The 11,091-nt window shown below is 37.5% G+C and overlaps 1 long non-coding RNA gene across 1 annotated transcript in view; it reads left to right on the top strand.

The window, feature by feature from the left end:
- The first annotated feature begins 681 nt into the window (after positions 1-681).
- The window catches only part of LOC103476018 (uncharacterized), a 30,370-nt gene continuing 19,960 nt past the window's right edge, over positions 682-11,091 (top strand). The window contains exon 1 of the long non-coding RNA XR_535392.2: positions 682-921. This is a non-coding gene — a long non-coding RNA (uncharacterized LOC103476018). The remainder of the gene's footprint in view (positions 922-11,091) is intronic.

The following is an 11,091-nucleotide window of genomic DNA, read 5'->3' as shown; positions in this document are numbered from 1 at the left end:
CTAACTAATTTCACTTCCTTAGCTAGTTATTTAAATAACATGCATTGATTCACATTTATTTAATGGAGCATAAAATGTTTTAGAAGGTAAATTTATATATATATATATATATATATATAATTCACCAATCATCTTATATAAATAAGGTGGTTAAGTCATTAAGAAAATACAACTAACTTGTTTCAATGCCAAACAGCAGACATTGGCCAAAAGCAACTTCCTCAATATAACCTTTTTTGTTGAGTTGGAAACAGTTTTGTTTCCCTACAAGGTGCATAGACTTCTCGTTATCGGGAATCTGTTCGCTGTTCACCCAAAGCAGAATATTGTTTATCACAAGTTTCTCATGATAACCTTCAACAGTATTGTTAAAAAAAATCTATTTTTCAAAGCAGAAATTCGGACTCTGATTAAGGAACGCGATGCTATGAAATTATGGCAAAAAATATTGGGATATCAGTGATAATTGAAGGCACCTTTAAAAATTTAGTTTGTTGGTAAACACATTGAAATGGCCAGTTTGTCAAACAGTGTAATGTCAAACTTGGCTATATTCGTACGGCAGCCAAGCAGAATCAGTAGCACTTGGATTGTAACAGATAAAGTATAAAAAAAAMCCCAGAAAAATTAAAATGACTCGATAAAAACTTTACTCTAACATATAGTATATGCAATAAAATCTATTAGTTKTATTTTTTAACCGTTTATYGACTGTGTTACTCCAGTCCTGTAGGAGGCGGTAGAGCACACTAGTTGCCCACTGCTTCCCAGGCTGCCAGAGGAAGAAAAAAAATGTCTAAGAACCATTTTTGAGGCTCTTATTTGTTTTTCTAAAGCATCACAAACAAACATGCAACAATTACAACTTTTAAAGAGCATGTGGATGAATTTTTGACTCGCTTAACCAACCGAGTTTTTATGGTAAGTAAAGCGTGATGTTATTACCTGTCATAACGAGTCCGCACTGAAGCGTGAAGTGTGTTCCGTGTTGGTTCAGCTAATATTCCGTTGGGTTAATACTGAAGTTTTGTCTCTTATTTGTTTTGTTCGAGACTTTTGACTTGTTTCTAGGAGAACTGATTAGTGTGTTTTCTTTRCWTAAGACTAAGTAAATACACTCACTCGGTGGTTCACTTGCGTCAACTGAGCAGAAAACTAAACAACAGACTGTTTTTAGTTTTAAAAGCGATTGTGCAAATAATTTCCGATCTGAGAAACAAACCCAGTATGTGACATCAGCTGAAGCAGTTTCAAGGCTATAAGTGCGATTAAATTCTACAGTCACTGGAGTGAAAAAGATGCAACAAATTATAACTACTCCTGACCTTTCTATTATTAACAGCTTGTTTTTGGGGTTTATTCAACTAGGAGTTTTTCCACACGTTTTAATGTGTTTTCTTAGGGTTTCATGGAACACATAAAGTAGAAATAGGAAACAAAAATTCGGTCTTATATTTTTTTCAGTTTTTWAATTTTATTTTCTAAAACAAAACTAATTCTATTAAGACATGTATGTATGCATTCATCACCCCTTTCAGCTGTTTTGGGGGGTTGTTTGATCATGAATGGCTTATTTAAAGTCATGTTTAATGTCTGACCTTTTTAGGACCCCGTCAATAACTTTTTTTTTTTTTTTTTTTTAAGCCATTCAGAAGTTCTTAATATATTTTGGAGCAAGTGTTCAAGTGTGGAGAATCTCCTGTATGACTTTCTGACGGAGCACAGAATTCGTGGTTAAAACTCGCCATCCATATTTGTCTTACAAATATGGATCCAAATATGGATGGCGACCACCATGTTCAAATTTAGGTGTGATGTTTTTGTGATTGCTGTTAGTTTACCCCGTACATAATGGGAAGCAGAGGTTCAAAAATGTTCCTGTTTAGTTTCACCTGTCAGCAGGACAGTTTTTCTTATGGTCTTAAATTTATTTTGTAAATGTTAATTTTGGTCAATGGATGCCTTTTCTCTTAGTCTTTTTCTGATTATTCATTTATGAACTGGCTGGAAAGGTTCACTACATTTCGTGTTTTACAATTTGTGGATTATGGGTGGAGTCGGTTTGCCTTAGAAATGGGTTTGTAACCCTTTCCAGAAGGATTTAATTTCTTTAGTTCAAGGCATGGTGTGTTGAGTTTTGATAACTTTTATTTTACTTTATGTCGGCAGCTTCTGTTAAAGTGACTTCCTGATCATATAGGCCGGGCATCGACCTTTCTTCAGTGCTGTACAAAAATGCTTTCCAAAAATGGTAAATTACAGTGAAATTGTGATTTAACAAAGTAGGCTAATGCTTTGTTCTTTTTTTTTTGTTTGTTTTTTTTTAAGAAAGGGTCAGACTTTCTTTTTCATAAAAAATAAAATAATTGCATTTAGTAAAAAGATGTTGGAATGAGGAGTGAATTCATAAAAAAAAAAAAAAARAAAAATCCTGGCTTGTGAGGAGCCAACCGGTTAATGAATTTTGCATCGGGCTGTGCCACCCTTTGGGAAAATTAAATGCAAATCAGTTCGTAACCTTTTGAGCAATTCCGCTCACAATCAGGCAAACAAACAAACAAACAAACAAACGCTATCAACCTCATAACCTCTTTGGCAGGTGGAGCACATGCTCGCTAAATAACTAAATAAAACCCACGGAGTGAGAGGCATCTTGTTATATTAATCTTCTTCCAACCAGGAAAATGCCTTCAATTAACCTGCCAAAAAAAGCGGCGCACCATCAACACATCATTAACTCAATGAGATCCTCTCAATCAAGTCACAAGAAGGAAGCCTTCCTTTGGTTAGCGTGCAGCACTCTAAAGCGTTTTTAAATGTAAGATGCCTCGATTCAAACCTTTTTATGCTGCCAAATTATTGAATAAATCAACTCCACAACAAAATATTAGTTATATTGGATCTGTTGTTTAGGTTATTCAACAATCAGATTGATGCAAAGTGCTGTTACCCATTCAGCATCCGAGTGTCTCAAGAACCCTTGATCATTCATGTAACGTCTTTGAAAAAGAAGTGCGGAGCGTAGGTTCTGACATTAGCGTTCGGGATGTCGATACATGCTGCCACATCTGTRGCACTGAGATCGTATTTTAGGCTTGAGTAGCTTCGCTGATGGGCCATCTCCTCTCTGTACARCTTGGACAAAACAATTGTCTTGTCCAACATCCCATCAGCTTGTTTTTAGAAGGAAAAATGAACCTCCCTGCCCAAGARAAGTGGYGTTTTTCTTTTTGCAGAAGTTGTTTGTGCGTCTCATTTACGGGTGTACTAGAAACACAATACAAAGGTTCCGATTTGGGACGTTTGTATGTAAAAAAAAATATATATTAAAAAAAATCAAATAATTGCTTTGATATTTTTATCAAGTTAGTCTATGTAATTAATCAAAATTAACATGTAAAAAATCTCAGTCCTACATTAAATATAAAATTGCTAAATCTCAGTCTACTATTCTGAACTTTCACATCTTTCCRGATATTTCTCAAGTAGATGAATATTTCTGTTTCAGAGCACTTCACTGTTCTCCAAGTGAAATAATTGTGTTGTTTCCAAACTAATAGATTRATAATTTTACATATCATTATGGGATAATTTAACCTATGAGCATTTAAACTCTCGGTGAAACTGTTAATCCACATTTTGGAACTCCAAGCAAGTTTGAATGAAAAAGTTTTTTTTTTTTTTAATCTACGCTGTATATCTGCAGCAAAACAATTATTTCTTGCTCTAATTTCAAACTGTAAAAGCAGTTGAACATTAAAAAAATAAATAAAAATCAAGCTTTGCTTTAAGTCAAAAGATGTCTTTCTTTACAGGAAGCTTTCACTACAATACGAAGTGTAACATTTAGACTTGAACAACAAAACCCGTTTCCTTTTTGTCAGTCTGAAGACGCTCTCAGCACTTTGATGAATAAACCGCTTGATATTCCATCAAACTCCGTCTCTGTCACTCAGCCTGCCTGAATCTCTCCTGCCACGGTAAAGGTTTAGTTTTTGTGATATACCTCCTCCTCCTTTTCTTTGTTTTCCTAGTCTTCCTTGAACGGGCTTTTTACAGACGCAGCATGAAGTACCGGAGGCTTCGCAGCAGCCAGCGAAGGTTAAAAGATTGCATGGCGGCCAGGCAGGCCCTGACAGTCCGGGCACTGGATCAGTCAGTGGATTTGGGGGCTGGTGGCTAAAGCTTGTCCCCCTGAGGTGCACTGATGGAGCGACTTGCTTCATACTGGACCCAATATGTGTATGTGTCAGTCCGTCTGGACTCAGGATTTTGTCTAGCCCCCAGTAGACTCTGTGGCCTAGATGGAGAGTTCAACAAACAGAAGACTTCCATGGCCTAGAAAAATAAATCTCACCAAGTTAGGCCTACCGTGACTCGTTTACAGTTCTTGCTGTGTTTCTTAGTAACTGCTTCATCAGTTATGCTCTAAGCAGTACATGTGCTTCTTATTGCAGCTGTTGAACTACTAAAAAAAAAAAAAAAAGGTTATGAAGCTTTCCTATTGCTTCAGAAGCAACTGCTTCCCTCTTTAAAAAAAAAAATCCTTATGAATATTTGATCCGCATTTACTCAATAATCCATAAACATTTGATTCATTATATGCATAGATTACATAAAAAAAAATCTCTGGCCAGAACCTTTATTTTCATGTGTTTCCGGTACACCTGTAAATCTGACGCACAAGTTACATCTGCAACCAGCTGTGGACGATACAAACACTTCTCTTTGCCCTCTGAGGGTTAATTTTTGCCTCAACATACAATGTGATAGGAAGTTGGAAAAGACCAATGTTGTGTGCAAATTGTGGACAAACGAGTTGGTCTGTCACGGAATAKATTCAAGCACTAAATGCAAATGTAGCAAACAAAACATGTTTTCTACAAGCATATGGGTTGAATAACCTAAATAATTCATTAAAAACAATATTTAAGTTCACAAGTCTTTCTATTCAATAAYGAAGCAGCAAAAAATAAATAAAAAGTTAGTTTTTGAGTAAAATGCGTTTGACTAGTCTCTGTAATTAACTCAATTTTTTTTATAATCACACTAGTAGTTTTTTGTCTTTTTTTTTTTTTTTTTTTCATTTCACCCAATGCATTTTAGTTTGAGCACATTTAGGTCCTTAACAACCGTCATGACATTTCTGCGTTGCCATGTTCCTCTTATGCATGCGTGGGTTTCTACCTGATGCTCCAGTTTTCTCCCATGCATTTACCTTGTTACTTTACGTTGCCCTAAGGCATGGCTGTGTGCATGTGCTGCTACATGGCTTGTGTGTTTGCGTTGGCTGTGTGATGGACTGGACAGGTGTACCTGACCAGCAGTCAACAGTGTACCCATTGACTGCTGGGATACAGTCCAGCTCCCCTGCAGCTTCAAACAGGATTGAGCTGGTAGCTGAAAATGAGTGAGAAACTGATTTATTCTGCTTTCGGTGACTAAATTCGTCTATCTTTGTAGTTTTTACTGTCATAAAATCCCCACTGGTTGTGTTCTAAAGTGCATTCTGAAATTTGGTAACTTTATTTATCCAAATGTTTTACTTTTTGTGTTATTTTATGACACATAYAATGAATAATTGATACGACGCTGTCAAAATATATACAGCAGCGATTCCCCTGAAATACCTCAGCATTCAAGGATTTATATTTAGACTTCTGTTCTTAAAACATAACATTGACGCCAGAATTATTATTTTTTTTTTTTCAGTGAGTCATACTGATGTTGAATGTAAGGTCGCCACCACCGCTCTCCGTGCACAATCCGCAGTTCTCTTCATTTTCATACCTCTGCATCCTAAAAATGGAGAGCTTTGGAAGTCGGTAATTTAAAAGAGGATCTGAAGGGAGGCTGCGGCTCACTTGGAGCGTTTGAATGGCGTGCCATTCGACATGTAACGGGGGAAACAAAGCGAGTGTGCGTGTTTGAACTGAAAGTTGGGGGCACTATTTGTAGCGGTGGGACTGGAGGCAATTTGTTTGATAGAGATGTGCCACTGAGGGAAGCTTTTCATTAAAAGTCACTGGAGTTGAGAAGAGAAAGCAGAGTTCCACGTGCTTTATATTATTTCACAAAAGCAGGAATGAAGCAAAATCCAAGAAACCACAATGGGTGTGAATGTTGCTTCCTTAGGTTATGACTGCCTGTGCCTTTTTGCCCCCAGTTTTTAAATATCCTTGCCAACAACCAGCAGTTGTTGACTTAAGTGAGGTTGTCACATGTTATATCCTGTTGACATAATTTCTGATGCGTTTTAGTTTATGTACAGTTCTTCTTCCTGAAATTGCTGGAATGAGTTCCACATCGGAAAAGGCTTTGAGCAAGGAATGTCATTTATGAGCTGTTATTGCTAGATGAGTGTTTTGGTGTTGAGTTTGTAGGTTTAACGATGAAAGACGATGGATGACATGAACTCACAAACGTTGCATTTACTTTTTTTTAATATTTACTTATTCAAATTTGATGAGATTCTTCTGTATTGTTTAGATAAACGGAGGGATGGAGTCTTAAAAACACTGCGGTTGAAAACTCTAAAGCCCAATCTGAGCAAATCAGCAGATGGCATTAAAGACCGAAAAGACAAGGAATAGGTAGTTCAGGGTGAGGTGTAACTTTGGCACATTAGCATGTCGCTTGACTCACTAAACACAAATGAGTTTACACGATCCAACTTTTAAAAAATTTTATGATCCAACGACTTTTTTTTAACTCCATCCAGGGTTAGATTAAAATATTTTTCATTATTCAGTTTACATCTCTCAAAAATCCTACGCTTAATCAAATCTGTTGATTCTCTTCACATTTATATCTTGCTCCATCCTTTCTGAGAACAATGACACGAGCTGGTAAAATGCAGTGTAGTGTTTACCCACTCGGGAGAGCGTCGCCTTGGAGCGGCTTTAGAAGAACTATGTGTCATTCGGTGCCTATTGAGAGGACACAATCAGGTCTGAGCAGCTGCTTAATCTGGAAGCTAGGCTGAGGATGGGGCTGTCATGATGTTCCAACATGTGCAACTGGTTTGACTATTTGATGTTTCACAAAATAGGTTTTATAGGCCAAGCAGGGGAAATATACAATCATCTGTGCGTCACATTTGGGATCAGGGCTTTCTCTGTCATAGGTCCTAAGTTATGGAATGACTTGCCTTTGCAGGTCAGAGAGGCCCCTTCACTGTCCACTTTTAAAGTTCGTCTTAAAACCCATTTATTTTACTTGGCTTTTAACTCCTGCGGGATCTAGTTTTAGAGTGTATGTTTTTGTTTTTAAACTGTAAGAGTTTTTATTTTTATTTTTTATTATGTTGTGTTTTAATGTACAGCACTTTGTATCAGCTGTGGTTGTTTTAAAGTGCTTTATAAATAAAGTTGGTATGGTATGGTATGGTATCAGCGACTTGGTGCCTTAGTCCTGCAAATTTTGGGCCTCTACTGTACCATGACTATGTTGTGACAAACAATATTAACCTAATTTACCCTCTTTCTGACCTTTGTATATAATTATTAATACATCCAGGCTGTAAAAAGTTATAAACTAAAGATGTAGTAGCTAGAAAAAAATAAGTAAATTATAGGGTCATCCCTTCATGTTTCAGCAGGATACTGATTCAAAACACAGAACTAGTTAAGCAGACATAAAAGCAACTTCCGTCCTAAATCTTCTCAAATCTTGGTGTGAGAGCAGCAGAATTGAACTAGGCCTACACTGAATAAATGTACTCTGTTTAAAAAAAAAACTGTATTTTTAAGACTACACCATCTTCACCAGGAGCGTGAACAAGTGTGAAGGATGCTTTCTCATTGCAGTAACGTCATCATTGCAATAACGGTTCCGACACACAAATTGGATCCGTTGCTTCGAGTCCCAGGATAAGTGATGCTGCGGAGGGCGCCGCCGGTCTTTCCAAAAGGTGGGGCGGGTTCACGCCCCTTCGTCTCCAGCTCTATCCATTCCAAAAGCTTGAGCAGCATTTGATGACCCCGGATCCACCATTCAACCCGCATTCACAAGCTTCATACTTCAACCTCTCCTTACCGGCAACGCTGTTATCCACTTGAGTTACCACAGTGAGAAGAAACCATCAACCAGAAGGAAAGCCAAATGAGTCGTTCCGTTGCCGTTTTGAATTGGTAATTGAAACGGAAGACGGAAGAGACACATCTGTTGCCTGGTTTGGGCACGTCGAACACTATGGCTGTTTCCCTTCATGGGAAAGAAGAAGCAGAGAGTGGAGAAGGTGCTCCTTCCTTCATAGGTAATTGCATATTGATCCAAGTCACTGAAGATCTAAACTGTGGCAGTGCGTTCAGTTTTATCTCTAAAAGAGCTCTTCTGTGTTTGTCTTCCTCCACCCCCGACATTGGACAGTGGCCGAGAGTAAAGAGAAATGATATTCAGCTAATTACATTTTCACAGAGCTGTCCCTCTTCCCTCGTCTCCCAGCTCGCAGGTCTCCGTCGTTATGGACTTCACAATTATTCTATAATTAAACGACGGAGGCCTTTCTACTCTACTGTTTGCAAAGTCATTCACTCGTTCTGTGTGGGAGACTTTTTAAATTACCAAGTCACTCCTCCTTCTCCGCCTTTCGCACCTCGCTCCCTCTCCCTGTCTTTCAGGCTTCAGACGCTGTCTGTCCAATGATCCAGAACAGCCTTCAATGTCTCCCCCCGCTGATGAATTAAAAGTGTTTCTTTGGCGGTTGCGGCCTTCGTGGAGGATTCAAAGGCAACCGGCAAATAAAAAGATTTTTTTTTCTCTAAGGAAAGGAGAATTTTTCTTTTTAGAGTACACTTTTTTTTGTCAGCAGTGGGAAATTATTAACAAACTGAAGGCAACTGCGTCTTGAGGCCAGCTTCTTTTTTTCTTTTCTTTTTTTAATCATGGGAAAATTCACTTTGAATACTTAAATAGGTCCAAAAAGAAATGAATGAAGCCTCTACAGCTTCGTTTTTTGTTCCAGGAGTTGCTGGCAGATTTCATACAGTCATATCAGCAAAGGAGGAGACGGACAAAATGAAAGGGAGTTCTTTTCAAATTCAGATATCCTATTTTAGTTCTGCCAAAAAAGAAAAAAAAAAAAAGCCAGCCCTGTCTGAATTGAATAATTTAAATTCTGTGTTTTATCTCCCTACGCTCTCTGGGGTCTGGTTCACACTACGCTTGCATGTGTGACTCAGTTCGAGGTGTTGCATCACAAAGCTTCGGAGTGTGGATGAGCAGACGTGCGCGCGTGTATCCCTGCCATTTGGAGGTGGTTCTCACAAAACATCTTATCTTACCACTCGCATGGCAATAACGGTTAGCAGTTTCGAGTCGCCTCCTGTAAGAGGCAGTCACTGAAAAGCTGGCACCAGTTTTGTGAAGGGGAGAAGAAAAAAGATTGACTGAAATTGTTTTTCCTTGCCTYGTAAACTGTGATCAAGCACAAAACTAAAGGTTAGTTTGAGTTTCTTTCTGACTCAAAGAAAAAWACWTTGAATAATATGAAACACCCTTTTCAAGTATCTTCACTGCTTGCTCTGGGTCAGCTTGCTCAAACATTTTTCCACATTCCCTCAMTTGGGTATTTTGTTGAAGAATTTTGAGAAATTAGATTCATTTAATACAATTTATAATATTACTGTAACATAAAATCTGGAAAAACTGAAGAACGATGACTAATTTCTGGATGCATATTTATGTTGATATTGGTTTTTTAGTAAATCCATGCATTTTTCAACAAATATGTTTGTGATGGGATCTGGATTTTAAGTGGGATGTGATACAATATTACAATGTTTTATTTTGTACTTGTTTTCAGAGTGCTCTTACTTTGTGAATATAGAAGCATTTCTTTTCCTTAGATTGATCGTACTCGGCTGCAGTTCGATTTCACTAGAAACCTCAAAGCACTATCCATAGCGGCATRGCTTTGGGCATCCTTGGGCCATATATAGAGATGATGCATAACACAAGATGGCTTCATCATTTTTTTAGTGACCCTTCAAGCATCCTSACAGAAATCCTTTCCAGATTCTTTAAGGAACAAGAGGCCAGAGTGATGGCAAAGATGCCTAAAGAGTTTTTCTTTGAGGCAATGGSCCAAAGTTCTGGTCAAGATGTTAAACTTAGTTAACCGTTTTCACATAAAGGCTTTGCGCATCAATATGCATGCACAATAAGAACATACAAGCTCCTTAGAGGACAAAAAACCTTGAAGCTTTGAGATTAGTGACCATTCTGCCTTGCAGCAGACAAGTAGGCACATTTTCTAAGCTTGTTTTTGTAAAAGTAAAATAAAAAATTCTGTTGGACTCGTCTCAGCAGGTGCTCAGATGTCTTTCCTTTTCAAACACCATTATAATTAGCTCATGTATACAATATTTCACATTATCACAAAAAGACAAAGCTGTTGTCTTCCCACATGTGTTGCTCTGTGCTTCCTGACAGCAGGCTGAAAGAACAATCTTATAACTTTGCTTCAGAAAGACATATTTAAGAGCAGGCAGTCCTTCTAGTACACCATGTAATATCAGCTTACTGTAGTTAGCTGTGCAGGAAGCCCTTTAAAACTGATAGATTTAGTGATTAGTCAAATTTTTCTTTTCTGTTTTGACTTTGCCTTAAAATTACAAATTCATGTATAGATAACGATATTGACAATATTATGTTTTGAATTTAATCATTTTGTCCATATTGCGCAGCGAATTTTGTTGTTGTGTTCTCTCRATACATTGATTTTGTAAAACTCTGGCTTTATTCATAAAAATTACTAATCTGTGCCTAAAAAGAGCAATATTATTTAAAAACATTTAAATCAGAGCGTTCAGTTGAATTTTGCAGTTTAGCCCAAAACCCTTAAAAGATCCAAGCATCTTAATAGTTCTTTAAAATCCATCTAGTGAAGCTGTTCTTCTAAACTCCTGGCTGTTTAAGCTTAATTTCAATGAAAGGTACATATCAGGCGTTATCTGTTAAGTGCCCTATAGCCAAGCCTTAAGCCTCCTTTATGTCTGTCTTCTTTCCACATTCCATCTCAATCCTTTTCGTTTTTGCTTGAACTCCATCACCTTTTGTTTTAAAAAGGGATTGAGAATGTCTTTGAGA

The sequence above is a fragment of the Poecilia reticulata genome, linkage group LG2 (assembly GCF_000633615.1).
Source record: "Poecilia reticulata strain Guanapo linkage group LG2, Guppy_female_1.0+MT, whole genome shotgun sequence".
In the NCBI taxonomy this organism is placed as follows: Eukaryota; Metazoa; Chordata; class Actinopteri; order Cyprinodontiformes; family Poeciliidae; genus Poecilia; species Poecilia reticulata.
This window is presented reverse-complemented; position numbering and strand designations above follow the sequence as displayed.